This window comes from Phyllopteryx taeniolatus, unplaced genomic scaffold (assembly GCF_024500385.1).
Source record: "Phyllopteryx taeniolatus isolate TA_2022b unplaced genomic scaffold, UOR_Ptae_1.2 contig_24, whole genome shotgun sequence".
Taxonomy (NCBI): Eukaryota; Metazoa; Chordata; class Actinopteri; order Syngnathiformes; family Syngnathidae; genus Phyllopteryx; species Phyllopteryx taeniolatus.
Genome location: NW_026903162.1, coordinates 40,326 through 64,684, shown reverse-complemented (window position 1 = coordinate 64,684; position 24,359 = coordinate 40,326). Strand labels below are relative to the sequence as shown.

The 24,359-nt window shown below is 43.8% G+C and overlaps 4 non-coding genes and 1 pseudogene across 4 annotated transcripts; 1 reads left to right on the top strand and 4 right to left on the bottom strand.

The window, feature by feature from the left end:
• Window positions 1-5,082: 5,082 nt before the first annotated feature.
• trnae-cuc (transfer RNA glutamic acid (anticodon CUC)) lies at window positions 5,083-5,154 on the bottom strand. The gene has a single exon. It is a non-coding gene; the product is annotated as a tRNA-Glu (tRNA).
• Window positions 5,155-15,641: 10,487 nt separating this feature from the next.
• On the bottom strand, window positions 15,642-15,805 carry LOC133473371 (U1 spliceosomal RNA). The gene has a single exon (XR_009787055.1). It is a non-coding gene; the product is annotated as a U1 spliceosomal RNA (small nuclear RNA).
• Window positions 15,806-17,709: 1,904 nt separating this feature from the next.
• On the bottom strand, window positions 17,710-17,900 carry LOC133473372 (U2 spliceosomal RNA). Its single transcript, XR_009787056.1, has one exon. It is a non-coding gene; the product is annotated as a U2 spliceosomal RNA (small nuclear RNA).
• A 3,702-nt stretch (window positions 17,901-21,602) lies between these two features.
• LOC133473368 (U2 spliceosomal RNA) lies at window positions 21,603-21,781 on the bottom strand (annotated as a pseudogene).
• Window positions 21,782-23,225: 1,444 nt separating this feature from the next.
• Window positions 23,226-23,411, top strand: LOC133473366 (U2 spliceosomal RNA). Its single transcript, XR_009787052.1, has one exon. It is a non-coding gene; the product is annotated as a U2 spliceosomal RNA (small nuclear RNA).
• The last annotated feature ends 948 nt before the right edge of the window (window positions 23,412-24,359 follow it).

The following is a 24,359-nucleotide window of genomic DNA, read 5'->3' as shown; positions in this document are numbered from 1 at the left end:
CCTAAAAATTATTATTATATGTTTCTTCGTCTGTGGTTTAGGATTTTTTAAGACTATAGCTCTCCTGTCTTCTAATATAGTCTTTCCTCCTATACTTAAATTATGGCCTAGATATTTAACTTGTCTTTTAAATCATTGCAATTTATTTTTTGTTAACTTTATGTCCCTCTTCTGTTAGATGATGCAGTAAAGTCAATGAATCCTTGCATGTCTCTCCATCTGTAGATGCCAGAAGAAATGCGTGTTGTCATAACTTGTGAATAATTAGTTAGACTTTCACAGTAACCTTGCGGTAATCTAGTAAAAGTATATATATATATATATATATATATTTTTTTTTTTTTTTCTTAAATGTGAATGCAAACCAAAATTGACTGTTATTTTCTATTGGTACTGTAAAGAATGCATTACTTATGTCTACTACTGTAAACACAGTAGCGTCTGGTCTTAATGAATTTAACAATGTGCATGGGATTGGTACGCATGCTGCTCTCTGTATTACTGCAGCTCATCACATTCTTTTTTATCTTCTATTTTTTTTTTTTGTGATAAGCTGCAAGGCTGCAGACAACAGGGCCTTTCCCATGTTTAACTGTGGTTTGTCTGGGATATCGATTGTGTAATAGAATGTACTTTCTCTGTTTTCCAGTGTTACATCGAGGTCCTCTCTTTTTAATTTATGTTTAATTCATGTTTGAGTACAAGTCCTAGTTGGAATAAGCCGTCTCTTCCCAACAAATTCACAGGGCACTCCGGGACTTCGAAAATGGGCATTCTACAAGGTTATTTCAGGTTTTTCAGTGTTCAAACTCAGAATGTCCTGTAAATTGAAATCCACCTCCTCATTCTCTGTAATGTTTACACAAGAGGATTTGTTGAGTTGGGAAACAGGCTGGCCTAGTCATGCAGTAGTTTGTCCGTATTCTCTTTTATTTTTATTTTTTTATTTTTTTTAGGGCATTCACGTGCAATGTGGCCTTTGTTTCCACAGCACCAACAGATGGTATTATCATAATAATTTCGATTTCTACCATATCTTACTCTCCCATGGTCTCTGCCGTGTCCTCTAAAATTATCTCTCTCTCTGCCTTGATAGTATATTTCTGCTTCTTCGTCGAGGAAGACATCTATCTTCTCTTTTTGTTTTTTGTCTAACACTCTTTCTGCGTGGAGGGCATGATTAACATATTCCTCCAGAGGGCCAGTTGCTAGGTTTATCCAATGTTTATCTACCCATCTGTTAATGTGTTCTTTCGAATTCGCATGTAAAGCATTTTTTAACTGTTGTTGATAAGGTGTGATGCCGGCTACGGCCTTTTTCACATCCTCATTAGTCCAGTTTAACCAGAAGAGTAAGTCGTCAAATCCATCTTTTTGTATTTGTGATATATCATTTTTGTGTCGACACTTTATTTCGTTTTGAAGTTGAACTATTTTTTGCGAATTTAGCTGGCCAGCGAAACCGTATTTGGTTATCCACGTGTTTAAATGTTCTATTTTGAAATGGTTTTGTAGTTGAACATATTTCCAATCTTTACACGTTAGGTCTATTTTTTTATCCGGTTTACTGTTATTTATTCCCATTTTTGTGAATTTGGAAGTCAGTTCATTTGCACCTAGAGTGACCTAAATACTGACTTTATTCAAAAATGACAGGGTGACAATAAATGTCTGAGTTTTGGTAATTCTCAAGCTTCTACCCTAATTGGGGCGGATAATTCTTGCCTTTGCTTCCAAACTCAGTTGTCACTTACAATCCCGTCTTATACATTCATACTTTTACACATACACACGATATTAATAACGTTTTTATAAACACACGAAAACACGTAAACACAGAAACACAGAAATACGGAATTTAAGTACGTACAGGACCCCGCCGTCCCCACGGATTTTATCGGATTCCGTTGTCCATCTGACTACTTGCCAGTGACTAGTATTACACAAGGTTTGTTCTGCCGCAGACTTCTTCGTCGCGCAATTCACTCACTCTTTAATCCTTTTTTCCCCAAAATTTTTTTAAAATTTAACTCACCACTCGTCTTCAATCCTGTGGATTGTCGTCAACCTTCAGATCCCAGTTGAGGAGGACGAAGACCAGTCCCGTAAAAGGGTCTTACTTGCCGTGGCCACGGTCTCTTAACTGGAAGTCGGCTCCACAACTGGAATCCTCGGGTGTGTTGACATCCGGCTCGAAGGACCAATTTAATGTTGGATTTATCTTACCCAACATTATAAAAAATAGACACAAAAGGAATGAAGACGCTGGTTTCTTTTTCTCATGAGGAGGGCGTATGGGAGATTGTTCAGATCACAGCCTCTCAACACGCTCTAAACAATCCCCCCCCCCTCGCTCCTGCTTTTATTTGAAATAGGAGGGATTTACAAATCATAATGTTCTAAGCAATAAGACACAACACAAAATATTTGATTATAAGAGGGTTTTTTCCAGACATAGTGTTCTAAGTAATAAGACACAACACATAATATTGAACCAACACCTGTCACGACCCGACCACATCCGATCACGTCCTTGGTCCAGGCGCCCTTCCATCGGATGATGCTGAGTCTTCTTTTTGAAGGCGAGACATCTAAAATTGTCCATTATACTAATGCAAGCTCAGCAAATAAATGATAACTTCTACAATTTATCTAACAGCCCCAGTTTAGCGGTTTTCCACTTCGGCCTTGTCGCTTGTGCCATTTTTTTGCTTTGTGTTGCCAGCATTTGTTTCTTGAGGGTTTTGAATGGATTGAAGGCATTTCAATTCTTTTCAAAGGGGAAAATGGCTTTGACATACAAGACAATTGAGTGACTCTCACTGTTTGAAGAATTGTATTTTATTAAGTCAAAAGTCTCGTCACAATCTAGTTCGATCAATCATTTGCTCATTTTAAAACAATGGACAAAAGTATTTTGACGCGAGTGATAATTCTCAGCATTTGTCCACAGCAGCCTTTTAGCAGAAACAAAGAAAACTAAAAGATTGATAAACTAAAAGATGGCAGACAGAATACAAGAATGTAGATTTTTGTCAATCAGTATGATAGTAATTTCCTTTAATATTAAACATTTACTTTTTCATTCCAAGCTTCTTCATCGCTGCTATCACCAGCACACTTCTATATCTTCGCCTGACACTTATAAGAGAATCTTTGGCCACAAACTGAGCATGCAAAAGGTTTCTCACCAGTGTGGGTTCTTGTGTGCATTTTTCAGCTTTCCTTCACAGAGAATCTTTGACCACAAACTGAGAAGGCAAAATCTTTCCCTTCTGTTTGTATTTTCATGTGTTGTTTCAAATTACTCTGAAAAGCAAATATTTTCTCACAGAGAACATTTCCATCGTTTGTTTTCGGTGTGACATGTCATATCACCTTCACACTGTCCATCATCATCATCAGTGTGAGGAGGGTGTGACGTCGTGTCATCACGATCTGACAGTGGAGCTAAGAGGCCGTCGACTTGTGATCCTCCACAGTGGTCTCCATCACCTTCTGCTGTCATGTGTTGACTTGAGCTTCTGCTTGGAGGCTCCGCCCCTCTGCTCTCCTAACTTTGACTTTCATCTTCAATCTTCAAAGGGACACCAGTAGATGGAAATTTGGTGATGTCCTCCTCCACTTCATGTTTGATGTGGGGGTGCTCTTCCACATCGTCTTTAAAGGGAGTGGGCCTCTCAACACATTTCAAGCTCTATCTTTAATCACCCTAACCTGCTGCACATCCTTCCCATCTCTGTCCCTCTGTCTGGCCAACCTGTAGAGATCCTTTTCTCTTTCTTCAGTGGCCAACCTGGCATACGTCATCATATGCCTCTTATTTGGCCTTTGCCACCTCTACCTTTGCCATACGTTGCATCTCAATGTATTCCTTTCGCCTCTCCTCGGTCCTCTCAGTGTCCCACTTATTTCTTCTAAGCTAACCTCTTTCCTTCTATGATTTCCTGTACTGTGAGGTTCCGCCACCAAGTCTCCTCTCAGAAGGTACACCAAGGACTCTCCTGCCTGTCTCTCTAATCACTTTGGCTGTAGTGTTCCAGTCTTCTGAAAGCTGTCCACAGAGAGCCCGTCTCACATCTTCCCAAAAAGCCGCACGACACTCTTCCTGTCTCAGCTTCCACCACATGGTTCTCTGCTCTGCCTTTGTCTTCCTAATCTTCCTCCCCACCACCAGAGTCATCTTACACACCACCATCCTATGCAGTCTAGCCCCACTCTCCCCGACCACTACCTTACAGTCGGTAACCTCCTTCAGATTACATTGTCTGCACAAGATGTAATCCACCTGCGTGCTTCTACATCCGCTCTTGTAGGTCACCCTATGTTCCTGCCTCTTCTGGAAAAAAGTGTTCACTCCAGCCATTTCCATCCTTTTTGCAAAATCTACCGCCATCTGTCCCTCCAAGTTCCTTTCCTGGATGCCGTACTTACCCCTTACTTCTTCATCACCCCTGTTTCCCTCACCAACATGTCCATTACAATCTGCACCAATCACGACTCTCTCTGTCTGGGTTGCTCAGAACTACTTCGTCAAGTTCCATCCCGAATTTCTCTTTGACCTCTCGGTCACATCCTACCTGTGGGGCATAGCCACTAATCACACTATACATAACACCCTCAATTTCAAGTTTCAGCCTCATCACTCGATCTGATACTCTTTTCACCTCCAAGACATTCTCAGCTAACTCTTCATTTAAAATAACCCCTACTCAATTTCTCTTCCCATCTACACCATGGTAAAATAATTTAAACCCGCCTTCGTCTTTGACCCATAGGAGCTGAATTTCCACCGGCGCCCTGCAGGACAACGGTGCCGGATGTTGTTAACCACGGACATGACCGATCTGGTATGGGATTCTTTGGATGAACGCTCATATTTGTCGAGCAAAGTTATAAGCCAGATGCCCTTCCTGACGAATCCCTCTGCATTTATCCAGGTTTGGGACCGGACTACAGTTTGCACTGGGTTGTGCCACCCATAGGGGTGCATTAAGAGAGGATCAAACCCAGGTCAACCCAATGTCCCAATCCATAGTCAATGTTGAACAACACTTGACCAAATAGGCTTAAGAATTAACATTCCCTGACCGGGAATCGGACCCGGGCCGCAGCGGTGAGAGCGCTGAATCCTAACCACTAGACCACCAGGGACCAACAACTGCAAATCCAGACAAGTCCTAACTCCAGGCGGGCACAGTGAGAAATTGCAAAATATTACACAGAGCAGACCATGCATTTGTTATGCAAATCATTTGGTATACAAAATTGTAAAATACTTTAGTCCTTGTGTATTGCAAGCATCTTTGACTTGTCTCTGTGTATATATATATATATATATATATATATATATATATATATATATATATATATATATATATATATATATATATATATATATATATATATATATATATATATATATATATATATATATATATATATATATATACTTTGAAGACCCAAACCCCTGTTGTAAAACAAAGAAAGGTTATTGTCCGAAAAGACAAGGGTGGCCCGAATAAATGAACAAATGGCCGTAGGAATACCTTTGTTGTAGAAATAAAAAGAAAAGATGGTTGGCTTGATAACTGCTCAAAACACTTGGTCCTCTCAAAAGAATTCTGACTTCAATGCTTAAATATATTACATTAAGACTTATCATTTGTAAATATTCAATTCTGCGGTGGGCTGGTCAATGAATTACTCCATGTCCGCTTTTGGGTACTACACCCACCACGGTTTCCATAGTGTAGTGGTTATCACGTTCGCCTCACACGTGAAAAGTGCCCAGTTTGAGACTGGGTGGAAACACCTTCTTTGTTGTACTTTCTTGCTTGTCAGGGAGCTGATGTACGTGGTTTGCTGGTCACGTAAATCTCAAGTGGAGTGGAAGTTACCATTGTTTATTGGTGATCATGTGCACCTCACATGTGAAAGGTACTTTCTTCAAAACAAAGTCTGAACAAGGCCTGTTTTTTTTTTTTATTATTATTATTTTTATTCATCTGCCTTGAAAAACAAAAACCTTGGACCTTGAGCTCCTGCGCGAACACCATGAATAGTGCTGCCAGTGAAGTGGAATCAGGACAGAGAGGCTGCAGACCAAATATGTCAAACTCAGGCCACGATGTAATTATATTTGGCCCGCAAGACCATATTAAATGTCAATTAGAGCTGGCCCGCCAGTAAATAGCACATGCGCCACTAATATTACAAATCCCAGAATGCTTTGCTCGTTGGCCCATCAGTCTAGACCAAACGTAGTATGAAAGCCATAAGAACTACCCCAACAAGTAGCACTTACTGCTTTAAGAACACAAGTCAGTGCTTATGTTTGAGTAATCTTGCTGACAAATTAGCTGATTCAATTCATTGTTGCAAAACATTGGATAGGAGAGAGAAACGACCGTTTTCAAACATTGGATTGCATTGAAAAACAGCTCAACCAAAGAAACTAACATCCCAGTCCAAACTACACCGACAAAAAGCACTTCCTGCAGGAAAATTCAAGTCAGTAATTTGTTCTGGTTATGTTCATGTCAAAACTTGTGAGAAAGGAATGCAACCCTAAATGAATGCCAGAAATCTCACTTCGGAGGCAACCGAAAAGAGAAAAGCGCTTAGAACAGAAAAACATTAAAAGCTTCCAGTTGAAGTGATCGTAATTTTATATCATCAACATTTACCAAACATAGTATAAAAGTCAACAGAACTACCACAATAAAAAGCACTTAGTGCTTTAAGAACACGAGTGAGTGCTTATTTTCGAGGAATCTTGCTGACAAATTAGCACATTCATCTTGGTTGGTGTCAACATGTTGCATTACCTTGAAAAACAACTCAAGCCAGAAAACAGAAGCTTCCAAACACACAATTAAACAGTTTGTACATTTGAAGTGATCTCGGCAACAGCCATATTACGGCAGTGTGTATGCATATCAAGTTGGTCTTGTCCGTATGACTGCCCCAACAAGAAGCACTTAGTTTTGCTCAAAGTCAAACCAATGCTCAAGTTAGGGTCAATAAAAACTGACTTTTTTGGAAGGTCTTTCTTTTCTTGTGTATTTCCGATTTGTCAATGGATGATTCCTTCCTCGCCAGTCTGCCTTCTCCTTCGTAAGGTTGAGAAGCTGTGCATCATGCAATGGTAACCACTTTAAATAGAGATTTCAGCCATTGAAATTCAAATCCGTCTTTCATGCCAACGACTCTACATGAGATGTATGGACGTTAGGAATGTGTTGCAGTTCTTCCCATTTGATGAATGGGCTATCGTCGTTTTCAACTCCTGTGATCGTTATCACTGGTATCAGTTGTCTGCCGGAAACTAACAACCGAGATAACCCCAAAAAGAAGCACTTATGAAAACATAATACATGGATGTTTCCATTTGAGAAGTCATCACAATAGAAATTCATCAGCATTTCTAAAAATGTGTCAGTCATGCAAAAGCAGAAAACAAGTAGCACTCAGTGAATACAACATTTAGCCCTTGCTCATGTACTGTGAAAGAAAAGGACATCCTCAACCTCATGAGAAACTCTACTGAGGGTTGAGTTCTGACAATTTGTGAACAAGCACGACCAGATCTTAGCACAGCAAAACTGCCACAACAAGTAGCACTTACTGCTAAAATGGGCAGCACCAGATTTGGTTGCAGCAACACTAAGTGCCATAAGAACTACCCCAACAAGTAGCACTTACTGCTTTAAGAAAAAGTCTCTGCTTATGCTTGAGTAATCTTGCTGACAAATTAGTCGATTCAATTCATTGTTGCAAAACATTGGATTGGAGAGAGAAACGACCGTTGTCAAACATTGGATTGCATTGAAAAACAGCTCCAGAAAAACGAAAGAAACTAACATACCATTCCAAACTACCCCAACAAAAAATTCTTCCTGCAGGAAAAATTCAAGTCAGTAATTTGCAAGCAGCAAACAAGTAGCAGTGAATACAATATTTAGCCCTTGCTCATGTACTGGTAATGAAAATGACATCCTCAACCTCATAACAAACTCTACTGGGGGTTGAGTTCTGACAATTTGTGAATAAGCAGGACCAGATCTTGGCACAGCAAAACTGCCCCAACAAGTCGCACTTACTACTGCGTTAACCATCCACGAACAGGATGTGAGATGCATCTACAAACAACAAAAGATAAACAAAGCGGCAGGCCCAGACCATGTGTCCCCATCCTGCCTCTAAGTCTGCGCGGACCAGCTCGCTCCAGTCTTCACACAGATATTCAATAGATCTCTGGAACTGTGCGCAGTACCATCCTGTTTCAAACGCTCCACCATCATTCCAGTCCCCAAGAAAGCTACAATCTCGGGTTTAAATGACTACAGGCCTGTCGCTTTGACATCTGTGGTCATGAAGTCCTTTGAACGTCTCGTGCTGGACCACCTCAAGAGCGTCACAGGTCCCCTGCTGGAGCCCCTGCAGTTTGCCTACCGAGCAAACAGGTCTGCGGATGATGCAGTCAATATGGGACTGCACTTCATCCTAGAACACCTCGACAGTGCAGGGACCTATGCGAGGATCCTGTTCGTGGACTTCAGCTCAGCGTTCAACACCATCACCCGTGAACTCCTTTCATCCAAGCTTCTCCATCTGCCAGTGGATTTACAGCTTCCTGACGGGCAGGACACAGCAGGTGAGGCTGGGTGAGGCCACCTCATCCACACGCAGCATCAGCACTGGGGTTGTGTCCTCTCTCCGGTGCTCTTCTCTCTCTACACAAACGACTGCACTTCAACGCAGTCAGAAAACAGAAGCTTCCAAACACACAATTAAACAGTTTGTACATTTGAAGTGATCTCGGCAACAACCATATAACGGCGCTGTGTACGCATATCAAGTTGATCTTGTCCGTATGGCTGCCCCAACATTAAGCACTTACTGTTGCTCAAAGTCAAGCCAATGCTCAAGTTAGGGTCAATGAAACAGACATCACAGATGCTGGCTTTTGAACTTTGCGTCCATAACTGTCCAGATGGTTCTTTTCCGGAGGACACGGTGTCCATAATTTCCCAAAACAATTTGAAATGTGGACTCGTCGGACCACAGAACACTTTTCCACTTTTCATCAGTCCATCTTCGATGAGCTCGGGCCCAGAGAAGCCGGCGGCGTTTCTGGGTGTTGTTGATAAATGGCTTTTGCTTTGCATAGTTGAGTTTGAAGTTGCACTTACAGATGTAGCGCCAAACTCTATTTACTGACATTGGTTTTCTGAAGTGTTCCTGAGCCCATGTGGTGATATCCAAATATCTTGGGGTCTTGTTCACGAGTGAGGGAAGAATGGAACGGGAGATCAACAGGCGGATCGGTGCAGCGTCTGCAGTGATGTGGACTTTGTATCGGTCCGTTGTGGTAAAGAAGGAGCTAAGCCGAAAGGCAAAGCTCTCAATTTACCGGACGATCTATGTTCCTACCCACACCTATGGTCAAGAGCTGTGAGTCGTGACCGAAAGAACAAGATCCTGGATACAAGCGGCCGAAATGAGTTTCCTCCGCAGGGTGTCCGGGCTCTCCCTTAGAGATAGGGTGAGAACCTCGGTCATCCGGGAGGATCTCAGAGTAGAGCCGCTGCTCCTCCACATCGAGAGGAGCCAGATGAGGTGGCTGGGGCATCTGTTAAGGATGTTTCCTGGTGAGGTGTTCCGGGCACATCCCACTGGGAGGAGACCCCGGGGATGACCCAGGACACGCTGGGGAGACTACGTCTTTCAGCTGGCCTGGGAACACCTCGGGATCTACTTCCCCCACGACCCGACCTCGGATAAGCGGTAGAAAATGAATGGATGGATGGATGGATACACTACAAAGACAAGATATTTAATCTGATAAACTTTATTGTTTTTAGCAAATAGTCATTAACTTAGAATTTTATGGCTGCAACACTTTCCAAAAAAGCTGGGACAGGTGGCAAAAAAGACTGAGAATGTTGAGGAATGCTCATCAAACACCTGTTTGGAAAATCCCACAGGTGAACAGGCTAATTGGGAACAGGTGGGTGCCATGATTGGGTATAAACGGAGTTTCCCTTAATTGCTCAGTCATTCACAAGCAAAGATGGGGCGAGGTTCACCTCTTTGTGAACAAGTGCGTGAGAAAATAGTCGAACAGTTTAAGGACAATGTTCCTCAACATACAATTGCAAGGAATTTAGGAATCATCTAAGGTCCATAATATCATCAAAAGGTTCAGAGAATCTGGAGAAATCACTGCATGTAAGCGGCAAGGCCGAAAACCAACATTGAATGCCCGTGACCTTTGATCCCTCAGGCGGCACTGCATCAAAAACCAACATCAATGTGTGACCACCACATGGGCTCAGGAACACTTCAGAAAACCAATGTCAGTAAATACAGTTTGACGTACCACTGGCATGGGTAACTTACACATCTGTGAACTTACACATCTGTGAAGGCACCATTAATGCTGAAAGGTACTTAAAGGTTTTGGAGAAACATATGCTGCCATCCAAGCAACATCTTTTGCTGCTTATTTCAGCAAGACAATGCCAAACCACATTCTGCACGTGTTACAACAGCGTGGCTTCGTCGTAAAAGAGTACGGGTACTAGACTGGCCTGCCTGCAGTCCAGAACTGTCTCCCATTGAAAATGTGTGGCGCATTATGAAGCGTAAAAGACGACAACGGAGACCCCAGACTGTTGAACAGCTGAAGCTGTACATCAAGCAAGAATGGGAAAGTATTCCACCGACAAAGCTTCAACAATTAGTGTCCTCAGTTCCCAAACGTTTTTTGAATGTTGTTAAAAGAAAAGGTGTTGTAACACAATGGTAAACATGACCCTATGTTGCGTGTTAATGATTATTTGCTAAAAACAATAAAGTTGAACAGTTTGAACATTAAATATCTTGTCTTTGTAGTGTATTCAATTAAATATAGGTTGAACATGATTTGCAAATTATTGTATTCTGTTTTTATTTGTTTAACACAATGTTGGGATTGTAGTTAAAAAAAAGGTTTTCACATCTCACATGCTTTAAGCACATTTAAACTTATTAAAACACACTTATTAACGTGTTCGTTACCACCTGTTCTCACTCTCACTTGCATGGTTTTCCAAATAAGAGGCGTGATTTTGCACGCCCTTGTGCTTGCTTCAAGCTGTTTATTTGAAAAGTAAAACATAATTGTTATTGCCAATTATTTACAATGCCCGTTTTGACAAGGCCGACAGCTCCAGCTAGAGAATATCCACTTTCGGAGCTTCATCTCAGGGTGCGCGGGACGACAGGTCACACACACTAAAAAATGAAAAGGCACACAGGGTAAAATATGGAGTAACCTAAACATGCAAATGAGACAAAGAGGAGAGACCCTCCACTAAGTGACCACTTAGTTTTGGACTTGTCAAAAGCCTTTGATCCAATCAATATTGACATCCTCTGATGCCAGTGCTGCAGTTTCCTATCAGGATGATGACTCGACTGCGAGTAATTTTTATGGGGATCCAACAGTCGACCCTGCCGAAATCCCCGGAAAGCCGACTGTGGCTGAATACGGTGGAAAACCGTCAGCCCCGTCATTAGTAAGGAAAAGAAAAGAAATCGCCTTCCTCATCTGTCAGCAAGATACAAAAACCATCTTATGATTACAGTGTTCAAATAAAAAGTGGCAAGCTCTCAATCATCTATTTTGTAGTGTGTGTGTGCGTGTGTGAGAATAACTTGAAAACTGCGTTATGTTTGTATAAAAATACACACGCTTGCCCGTTGATCCACAAACGCACCTTCAAAAATTGAAAAGCTGAAATAAATATTGACAAATGATATCATGTAACTATTCATCATCATCATGTCAAGTTATGATAAATCAGAATCAGAATCAGAATCATCTTTATTTGCCAAGTATGTCCAAAACACACAAGGAATTTGTCTCCGGTAGTTGGAGCCGCTCTAGTACGACAGCAGACAGTCAATTTACAGAGAACACTTTGGAGACAAAGACATTGACAAAAAACAATTGTGCAAAAAGATGCAGAGTCCTCTAGCACTTTGAGCAGTTCGAATGACTAATATTGCAATAGTCCGGTGCAATGACCATTGTGCAAAGGGCGCTGAGACTTCAAGGAGTGTATGCGGTTTAAAGTGACGAGTAGTGCGATAATCTGGGACAATGGTTGTGCAAATGTTACAGATACTCCTCAATCAGTGTGCAAATGGAGCAGATGCTACTCTGCATGAGTGGCCAGTATATGCAAATAGTGCAGCATGGCGAGACAACTACAGTGAGTGCACGAGTAATACATAATTGGCCCCACAGAAATGTGACAACGAACTCAAGTCATAAAATTCCCAGCTTGTTGTAATGGAATTATAGGTTAGCTGTTTAAGAAGTTGATTGCAAGAGGGAATACGCTGTTGGAATGTCTACTAGTTCTAGTTTGCATTGATCGGTAGCGCCTACCTGAGGGAAGGAGCTGGAAAAGCTGGTGACCGGGGTGCGGAGGGTCCGAGAGGATTTTGCAAGCCCTTGTCTTTGTTCTGGCAGCGTGCAAGTCCTCAATGGTGGGTAGGGGGGTACCGACAATCCTTTCAGCAGTTTTGATTGTCCGTTGCAGTCGGAGTTTGTCCTTTTTTGTAGCAGCACCAAACCAGACTGTGATGGAAGAACACAGGACTGATTCGATGACCGCTGTGTAGAACTGTCTCAGCTGCTCCGGTGGCAGGCGGAGCTTTCTCAGAAGCCGCAGGAAGTACATCCTCTGCTGGGCCTTTTTGAGGACGGAGTTGATGTTGGTCGCCCACTTCAGGTCCTGAGAGATTGTAATTCCCAGGAACTTGAAGGTCTCGACGGTTGACACAAGGCAGCTGGACAACGTGAGGGGCAGCTGTGGCGAAGGATGCCTCCTGAAGTCCACGATCATCTCTACAGTCTTGAGCGTGTTCAGCTCCAGGTTGTGTCGGCCGCACCACAGTTCCAGCCGCTCCGCTTCCTGTCGATATGCAGACTCGTCACCGTCCTTGATGAGGCCGATGACAGTGGTGTCATTTGCAAACTTCAGGGGTTTGACAGTCGGGTTCGCTGAGGTGCAGTCGTTCGTGTAGAGAGAGAAGAGCAGCGGAGAGAGGACACAACCTTGGGGCGCCCCAGTGCTGATGCTGCGTGTGGATGAGGTGGCCTCCCCCAGCCTGACCTGTTGTGTCTTGCCCGTCAGGAAGCTGTAAATCCACTGGCAGATGGCAGGTGAGACGCTGAGCTGGAGAAGCTTAGATGAAAGGAGTTCAGGGATGATGGTGTTGAACGCTGAGCTGAAGTCCACGAACAGGATCCTCGCGTAGGTCCCTGCACTGTCGAGGTGTTCTAGGATGAAGTGCAGTCCCATGTTGACTGCATCATCCGCAGATCTGTTTGCTTGGTAGGCAAACTGCAGGGGGTCCAGCAGGGGACCTGTGACACTCAAAGGAATTCATGACCACAGATGTCAAAGCGACAGGCCTGTAATCATTCAGACCCGAGATTGCAGGTTTCTTGGGGACTGGAATGATGGTGGAGCGTTTGAAACAGGATGGAACTTCGCACATTTCCAGAGATCTATTGAAGATCTGAGTGAAGACTGGAGCGAGCTGGTCCGCGCAGACTTTGAGGCAGGATGGGGACACGTGGTCCGGGACTGCCGCTTTGTTAATCTTTTGTTGTTTGAAGATGCGTCTCACATCCTGTTCATGGATGGTTAACGCAGAGGTCAGAGGTGTTATTGTGGTCGTGGGTGCGGCCGGGTGGGTGTGTGGTGTGAAACTGTCCTTTTCAAAACTGCAGTAGAAGGTATTCAAGTCGTTGGCTAGTGTGCTATTGTTCTCAGCTTGGGGGGATCGTCGCTTGTAATCAGTGATTGGAATGCATGCCAGACTGATTTAGAGTCGTTTGCGCTAAACTGATTTTCCAACTTTGCTGCATAGTTCCTCTTTGCAATGTTAATTTCTTGAGTCTGCTGATTTCTAGCTCGATTCTACAGGGCCCTGTCCCCGCTCTGATATGCGTCCTCCTTTGCTTGGCGAAGCTGCGTAAGTTTAGCAGTGAACCACGGCTTGTTGTTGTTGAATGTGCGAAATGAATTTGTTGGTACACAAACCTCTTCACAGAAACTGATATAGGATGTGACAGTGTCCATATATTCATCCAGGCTGCCAGCTGAATTTTCAAAGACACACCAGTCTGTGCAGTCTAAACAGCTTTGAAGTTCCATCTTGGCTTCATTGGTCCACTTTTTCACTGTTTTCACTGTAGGCTTTGCGCATTTAAGTTCTTTCCTGTACGTCGGTATTAAGTGAATTAAGCAGTGATCAGACGAGCCCAGGGCTGCACGAGGAATAGCACGGTATGTGTTTTTTTACCGTAGTGTAGCAGTGGTCTAAAGTATTATTTTCCCTGGAAGGACAGTCGATGTGTTGCTTGTATTTAGGGAGTTCGTGGTTGAGTTTAGCTTTGTTAAAGTCCCTGAGAATAATGAGGGGTGAGTCCGGGTGTTTTTTTTCAATTTCGTTGACTTGTTCGGCGAGCGTTAGCTGTGCGGCGTTCGTGTTAGCTTGAGGCGGTATGTAGACTCCAGCCAGTATGAATGATGCGAACTCATGTGGCGAGTAGAATGGTTTACAGTTTAAAAATAGCAACTCCAAATGCGGGCTGCAGTGTGTGCTGAGCACCGTGACGTCCGTACACCATTTTTCGTTTCTATAGAAGCATATCCCGCCGCCTTTTGTTTTCCCCGATGATACCATGTCGCGGTCCGCTCGATGAATGTGGGAGCCGGGAAGCATGACGGCGCCATCGGGTACAGCGTCGCAAAGCCAGGTCTCCGTGAAGCACATGGCCGCGGAATGTCCGAAGTCTTTACTGGTCTTTAACAGAAGATGCAGCTCGTCCATTTTGTTGGGTAGGGAGCATACATTCGCGAGGTGGATCGACGGGAACGCCAATCTGTGTCCTCTCTTGCGGAGTTTCACCTGAATGCCGGCCCGTTTCCCTCTGTGGCGCCGCTTCCGTCTCCATGCGCCGAAAACCGCTGACGCCGCTCCGGTGAGTAACTCAGGGAAAAAACTGAGCGGATTTGCGAAAATTGGTGACAGAAAGTCCGGAGTAGCCTCCTTGATGGTTAGCTGGTCTCCCCTTGTGTAAGTGAGTCGTGTAAGGTCTCCAAAGATGAACGAAAAACACAAAAACAATACTAGAGAGCGCGTTACCAAGGCGACCACACTGGTAGGCGCCATCTTGGATAAGTCAACTCTATTAATTCATGTCGACATAATATTTGATCAAAGATTTTTTTTGTCATTCATAAGTCATTTCCAAGAGCCACAACAAACGCCATATTGCAATGCATCACACAATACGTGGCGGAAGATACAGTTGCCTGTGATTATACACATGGCCGGCAGGTGGTTTCGTGCGCACATGAAGCATCAAGAAATGGACCATGACTCGAACCAATGACCGAAGCGTTACGATGTTATGAAGCTTCATCCTGTCATTACTAACTGGTTCTACTACTCAGAGCAAACCCATGTATGCTAGAAATTACATCATACTGCAGTACCATAGCATCATATGATGCACACTCCAGCTTTTACAACAAGCAACATCCTAATTATTTTCAACCAATGATCAGGGGAGAGCGCAAACACAGCCCCCCACTACCAGAAATTATGCAGTCGAGATTCCCACATTTGGGGAATTCGCAGAGTTCAGCACAACCGGAGTGCAATGGCTGAGCCTCATCTTGGGTGAACCACCTTCTCGATCATGGTGTCTTCTCTGCCTGGTAAGTATGAGTTGCACACGGCGCGAGCATGCAAGTCATTCACGCGCACGCTATGTCAAGCGACGGTGTCATCATGAGCATGTGAACAACCATACACACAATGGGCAAGCCGGAACATACGCTAGATGAAACGCTACTGTGTGCTAATACATTAACACCAAGAAACATATTAACCTCCCTCCATCCATCCATTGTCTTTTCCGCTTCTCCTCACGAGGGTCGGGGGCTGCTCGAGCCTATCCCAGCCATCTTCGGGCGGGAGGCGGGGTACACCCTGAACCGGTCGGCAGCCAATCGCAGGCCACATAGAAACAAACAACCATTCGCACTCACATTCAAACCTATTGGCAATTTAGAGTCCACCCATTCGGATGTAAGAGAAAAGATTGGACTAGTTAAAAAAAATCGAAAGTAAACATAATTACAAATAGTTCTTGACGAAAATAATGCATTCGTCTCGTCGAATGTCAGACACTAAAAACGCTTACGGTTCCAACAGTTGGCTGCGCATCTCAAATTGCTACTGCCACCAACTCTGAGCAATTGCACATGACAATCTTGGCGACGTTTTAGACAAAAAGCATTCATTCTATTTCCCATGGGTACACCACCTGTGGGAGGGGCCATAGGGGTCGGGTGCAGTGCGAGCTGAGCGGTGTCAGAAGGCAGGGACCTTGGCGTGGGGGAAGATGCCGGTTCGACGTGGCAGGCCCAAACGTATTGTGATGGTCGGCTGGGAATGTCTGACAGAATCCCCTGTCAGAAGGAGTTTCAATTCTCACCTCCGACAGAACTTTGCTCATGTTCCGGGCGAGGCGGGGGACATCGAGTCCGAGCAGACCATGTTCCGCGCCTCCATTGCTGAGGCGGTCGACCGGAGCTGTGGCCATAACGTGGTCGGTGCCTTTCGTGGCAGCAATCCCCGAACCCTTTGGTGAGGGATGCCGTCAAGCTGAAGAAGGAGTCCTATCGGGCCTTTTTGGCCTGTGGGACTCCTGAGGCAGCTGATGGGTACGGGCTGGCCAAGTGGAATGCAGCTTTGCTGGTCGCTGAAGCAAAAACTCCGGTATGGGAGGAGTTTGGTGAGGCCATGGAGAAAGCCCTCCGGACGGCTTCGAGGAAATTCTGGTCCACCCTCCGGCGTCTCAGGCAGGGGAAGCTGTGCACCATCAAGACTGTGTCTAGTGGGGATGTGGCGCTGCTGAACTTGACTCGGGACGTTGAGAGTCGGTTGGGAGAATACTTCGAAGACCTCCTCAATTCCACCGACACACCTTCTCATGAGGAAGCAGAGTCTGGTTCTCTGAGGCGGGCTCTCCTATCTCTGGGGTGTAGGTCACCGAGGTGGTTAAAAACCTCCTCAGTGGCAAGGCCCCGGGCCTGGATGAGATTCGCCCGGAGTTCTTAAAGGCTCTTGATGTTGTGGGACTGTCCTGGTTGACACGCCACTGCAAGATCGTGTTGACATCGGGGACAGTGCCTCTGGATTGGCAGACTGGGGTGATGGTCCCCCGTTTTAAGAAGGGGGACCGGAGTCTGTTTTCCAACTAGAGGGGGATCACACTCTTCAGCCTCCCTGGTAAGGTCTATTCAGGGGTGCTGGAGAGGAGGTCCCGTCGGGAAGTCGAATCTCAGGTTCTGGAGGAGCAGTGTGGTTTTCGTCCTGGGAACGCCTCGGGATCCCCCCCGGAAGAGCTGGATGAAGTGGCTGGGGAGAGGCATACAACATTCCTTGTCACTTTTCTCCAATGCTCCATGTCCAAACTTAATACACCTCTGTACAATAATGAAAGTGAGAGTAACAGACAAACCCCAGAGTTGAGAGTCACTTGTTTTCCTTCTGTTCAGTGCATTAAATATAGTTCAAGTCATTGAATTGATTGCTCAATTGATATTCATTTTGACCAAGTTGTGGGGGTGCACCGCTCCTGGAGATACTGCAATACCAGGTCGATGCGTGGAGTGGACGGAGCAAGCCCCTATTCCATCTCCCAGCTCCAAAAAACAATTTAATATATGGTCCCCGAATAGGGGTCATATCAGATATTAAACTGATAAGAACAGATACTACACTTGATCTTAGCCAAAAGGCCGAGAAGCGATACCAACACAACGCCAGAAAAGACGACCTCATTCTCCAGCCTACACGCCAAAGTTATGGTGGCACATATCACAGATGAGTCACATATGGACACCCCAAACAACAATTATGAAACGAATGTCAACTGTGTTGTTTTTCAACGTTTATATCGAAATAATGTTGTCAGATGCTCGTGTTCCTTGGTCACGTGGCCCACGTCGATCCAATAGAATGCGGAGATTAACGCATATCCTTTAGCCATGTATTAAGTCTGAAACAACCAAAGAAATAATGAGTTATTTGGAATAAAAATCGGTTGCTGGTATAATATGTTATGGTATAATAATATAATATAATATATAATATATAATATCCATCCATCCATCCATTTTCTGAGCCGCTTCTCCTCACTAGGGTCGCGGGCGTGCTGGAGCCTATCCCAGCTGTCATCGGGCAGGAGGCGGGGTACACCCTGAACTGGTTGCCAGCCAATCGCAGGGCACATAGGAACAAACAACCATTCGCACTCACAGTCATGCCTATGGGCAATTTAGCATCTCCAATTCATGCATGTTTTTGGGATGTGGGAGGAAACCGGAGTGCCCGGAGGAAACCCACGCAGGCACGGGGAGAACATGCAAACTCCACACAGGCGGGGCCGGGGATTGAACCCGGGTCCTCAGAACTGTGAGGCTGACGCTCTAACCAGTCGGCCACCGTGCCGCCAATATATAATATATAATATATAATATATAATATAATAATGGTATGGTATATAATGTTGTGGCCACAAGCTGAATAGCTGTTTGCTCAACATTTTGATGAAAAAACATCAATGACTCTGCCTCGCTCAACTACTTCCTGTTTCTTTCTTTGCTAACTGACAGTAGGACTCTTGCGCCATCGTCGCAGAGGAGGCGAATTACACCCCTTCCACTAATTTGGTTACACAACGTTCAAATTTGTGATAAGTGTTAATAATCGATTAAAGACATGCCAGAAATTTAATTCATGTATTCAGGACCTAAACCATTTAGTGATTTATAGACCAGTAACAGAACTTTAAAATCTATTCTACAGCTGACTGGGAGCCAGTGGAAATACTTTAGAATTGGAGTAATATGCTCATGGTAATATGATAATTATGAAGACTAGACACGTAAGCTCGCTGTAACAGCCCGGCGAACCAACGTGCCTACTTAGTGGCCATATTGGCGAGGTTGACGTTCCCATTTTTAGCTTTTTAATCAATAATAACAATAATAATAATAATAGATCAAACCTATTGCGCTTTTCAAGACACTCAAAGACGCTTAACACTGATTTGATAACAATAACATTAAGGTGGGTAAACAGGAAGCACAGGTGCTGGTGTCAGCGATGCTGTCCACCGCGGTGGATGCAGAAAAGTCACGCCGGGTGGCGAGAGCCTAGCTGGACGTCAGGGGAGACGGAAGGATGGTCGCTAGCTGAACTCGATGAACGCATGTTCACGGGTCACGACCGAAGCGGGTGTTCAGGTGGTTTCTGAGAGAGAGATAGGTAGGTCTTTATTTAGCCTTTTTGTTTTTGTAAATAAATAATGTCCCCGCCTTTCCTAGTTTACAATACATGACAACAACAACAACATAGTCCTTCAGTGAATGTGTTGGGTGAATGTGATCTTCGGGGATGGATCATTAACTGAATAAGAAAGCACTTGAATGAATGTGAAAAAGAACTGAATGTGAACAAATGTTTTTGAAGAAGAGCTTTGAATGATTCAGTACACTCAAACACTGATCCTTATTGGTAACATAGTACCATGCTTACTGTCTTCTTTTTTGTTAACCAATGATCAGGGGAGAGCGCGAGCGCAGTCCCCCACTACCAGAAATTATGCAGGCGAGATTCCCACATTTGTCGTCATGAGCATGTGAACAACCATACACATAAGGGGCAAGCCGGAACATACGCAAGATGAAACGCTACTGTGTGCTAATACATGAACAAATATGCTTCTTATTTGAGAATTTCAGTTTAAATTGAGACAGTAAATGGATACCCATAATGCACAGCGGCATCGAGACACGATAAAATAACTTGAAAGTGGGGTCATTCACACCCAGAAACATATGAACCACCCATTCGCGGTACAACCTGAACTGGTTGCCAGCCAATCGCTGGGCACATACAAACAACCATTCACACTCACATTCACACCACCGTGCTGGCATGATTTAACTAATTAAAGAAAATCTAAAAAATGTAAACATAATTAGAGGACTTGAAGAAAATAATGCATTCGTCTAGTCGAATGTCACACACTGATGACACTTTTGGGTACAACAGTTTGATGTGCGTCTAAAAAAACTACTGCCACCGACTGTGACCTATTATGCATGACAACCTTGGCTCATAGTCAAGCAGGCGAGTGGTCTTAACAGTGGTTGTCAACTGTCACCCGCATGTTTCTAATGTTGTAAAGCCGGCAGCTGTGAACCAATGGTTAAGATCATCACCTGCCACCGTGGGGGACCTAGGTTCAAAACCCTGACTGGACCATCCGCCAACATCCCCCAGACTCACGGCTGTGGTGTCCTTGAGCAAGACACTGATACCCCGAAATGCTCCCCGGGTGCTTCAGCTCCCCCCTCCTCTTGTGTGTTCCACTAACGTGTATGTGTTCACTGTGATGGGTTAAATGCAGAGAACAAATTTTGTGTGCATGCATGCATGTTCATCACAATAAAAGATGAAATTGAGACAGGAAATGGTTACATAATGCACAGCGGCATCGAGAGACAATCAAATAAGTTGAAAGTGAGGTCATTCACACCCAGAAACAAATAAACCACCCATTGGGGTTTAAGAGAGACCAATGATTTGACTAATTAAAGAAAATCGAATGTAAACATAATTGGAAGTAGTTCTTAACGAAATAACGCATTCGTCTTATCCATCCATCCATTTTCTGAACCGCTTCTCCTCACTAAGGTCGCGGGCGTGCTGGAGCCTATTCCAGCTAACATCGGGCAGGAGGCGGCGTACACCCTGAACCGGTTGCCAGCCAATCGCAGGGCACAGACAAACAAACAACCATTCACACTCACATTCACACCTACGGGCAATTTAGAGTCGTCAATTAATCGAGCATGCATGTTTTTGGGATGTGGGAGGAAACCGGAGTGCCCGGAGAAAACCCACGCAGGCACAGGGAGAACATGCAAACTCCACACAGGCGGGGCCGGGGATTGAACCCCAATCCGACACAGATACAATTGGATGTTTTTTTACGCAGGTGAAGAAAAGCCTTCTTCAGTGGTTCTCAACTTTTGTCACCCGCATGTTCCTAATGTTGCAAAGTCGCGACCTACTTATACATGTACAGTATATTATATTTGTAAATGCCCTTTCAGATGAGTTTGCTGTACCGCCAAAGTCATATTGCCTGCCAAGACGTCCACCAGCTAGATTGGGCTGCTCTGTATTTGTTTACCGAGAGAACAAGGAAGCAACATTTCTTGTCACTTTTCAACTATGCTCCATGTGGGAACTTAATACGCCTGCGTACTGTACCGAAAATCAGAATAACAATGCACGTAAATTGTCTGCGACCCATTGAATCCCGAGAGCGACCAACCCCCAAAATGAGATTCATTGGTTTTACACTACATTCTGTACACTTCATGTCATATGATTGTTGGGTGTGCACGGTTAAGCATTTCATTACTTTGACCAAGTTGTGGGGGTGCACTGTTCCTGGAGGTACTGCAATACCAGGTCGATGCATGGAGTGGACGGAGCAAGCCCCTAGTCCATCTCCCAGTTCCAAAAATCAATTTAATATATGGTCCCCGGATAGGAGACGTATCAGATATTAAACTGATGAGAACAAATCACTTTCTTTTCCCTTTTGAGCAATTTCATTGTTACTGCCAACAGAATATTACATCAGCTCTTTAAGGAGGGAGCACAGTTTTATCTTTCACATCAATTAAACATTGAAATGAGGGCAAAGTAAATTACAGAAGTCATAGAAAAGTTGTTTAAAATTCTACACTGTAATAATTATCCATCCATCCATTTTCTGAGCCACTTCTCCTCACTAGGGTCGCGGGAATGCTGGAGCCTATCCCAGCTATCGTCGGGCAGGAGGCGGGGTACACCCTGAACTGGTTGCCAGCCAATCGCAGGGCAATTTGTAACTTATTTCTGAATAATTGGTAAAGTCTTCAGTGCTCGCTGACATTATGTCCACTTGCATATTTTAATATGAATTCATTAACAATGAATAATAACCAAAAATACATATTTTTAGAGTTTTATAATGAAGTCATTGTCCAATAGAAATACTTATTTAGCCTTTACGTAAGAACGCTGAGATCTCCCAGGTGACCTGAGCATCACTTTGGAATACGAGCGGTCAAGTTAGGTAAATTGAACAAATTAGATGACAAAATTCATCAACTGAAACAAAATGTTAATACAGACTCCTCTAAGTTGTCAATCTCCTTCGAGTGACCAGTCATAAGATTTTATGGAAGCAAAATTGGATATGTCACTTCACATCAATAGGTAAAGCTAATTGCAAAACACGGGGCCTACTCGTGACCATACATTTCCTTAAGACTATTATACTATACTACATACTATATATGACAACCAAACTAAATTTGTTTACGAATATGGATTTTCTTTTTCTATTGTTGTGTGTTGTCAAGTCATAATGGTTGATTATAGTTAAGTACTTCACAAGTGGTTGGTTTTGCGTTCACTCTGTCGTTTTTTGCATTAATTCTTGGGCAGGGCATGCTTACTGTTTTGGGGTATACGTTGAAATGTTTAATGGAAAATATTCAAGGATTTTGACGTTTCTGGCATGTTTTTATTCGATTATTAAGGCTTACAACATGAGGAACAGCAACAAACTAAACTAAAATTGTTAAACTAAATTAGTGGGAGGGGTGTAATTTGTCTCCTCTGCGACGATGGCGCTAGAGTCCTACTGTCGGTTCCCAAAGCAGGTAACTGGAAGTATTGGACCGAGGCAGAGCCATTGATTTCAAAATATGTGTTCATTTCAAAATAACTCATTATTTTCTTCGGTCTTAATACACGGCTTAAGGATATGCGTTAATGTCCGCATTCTAATGGAACGACGTGGACCACGTGACCAAGGAACACGAGCATCTGACAACATTCTTTCAATATAAACGTTGAAAAACGACACAGTTGACATTCGTTTCATAATTGTTGTTTGGCGTGTCCATATCTGACTCATCTGTGATTATCATGTCGATATGTGCCACCATAACTTTGGCGTGTAGGCTGGAGAATGAGGTCGTCTTTTCTGGTGTTATGTCGGCATCGCTTCTCGGCCTTTTGGCTAAGATCAAGTGTAGTATCTGTTCTTATCAGTTTAATATCTGATATGTATCCTATCTGGGGACCATATATTAAATTCATTTTTGGGACTGTGAGATGGAATAGGGGCTTCCACCACCACCACCGACGGCTGGGCCTCCACCACCACCACCGACGGCTGGGCCTCCACCACCACCACCACCGACGGCTGGGCCTCCACCACCACCACCACCGACGGCTGGGCCTCTACCACCACCACCACCACCACCGACGGCTGATGGGGAAGCTGGCAGCGTAAAGCTATATGCAAACATTGCCAATAAAAGAAACAGGGGGCTGCCAAACCCCCCAATACTAAAGCACCGGAAATGGAGGGCGTTCCAAACCGTTAATAACTCTAAATTAATATGGGACTCAACACGTAAACCAAAAGGCATTCTTAGTGCACACTTAAATATACGAAGCATTTTAACGAAAAGTGATCAGGTCAATCACCTTCTCACTGACTCAAATATTGACTTCCTCTGCCTATCTGAGACATGGCTCCATGAATCTTCACCCTCAGCAATACTATCTGTACCTGGTTATAAAATGTTTAGAAACGACAGACAGGGTTCTAAGGGAGGAGGTGTTATGATTTATACCAAGGACACTTTTAATTGTAATGAAATACATGTTACAGATGAGAATGGATTAGAATTTCTTGGACTAACTGTTTCTTTGTCACAGCAAATGTCTTTTATTCTTGTAGTTATTTATAGGCCTCCCTCATCAAATGCCGCTTTCTATGAAAAGCTGGAAATGTTACTGAAACAACTCAATCTTGCAAAAGAGGTGATAATAATGGGTGACCTAAATGTTAATTGGGAAGTTAACAAAGTTAGGAAAAAATTGAAAAGGGTTATGGATGATATGGATATGACTCAGGTTATTAATGGCCCTACGAGAATTACAAACTCCACCCGAACTCAGATTGATCTAGCCTTTACTAATAGGCCAGAAAGGATCTTGAAGCCATACAATATGCTCACAGGATTGTCTGATCACAATCTTATAATGGTCAAAAGAAATTTAAATAAAAAGCGCTTCAAACCCTTGGCCACCACTGAATCCAATAGGATACCAAAACATGAACA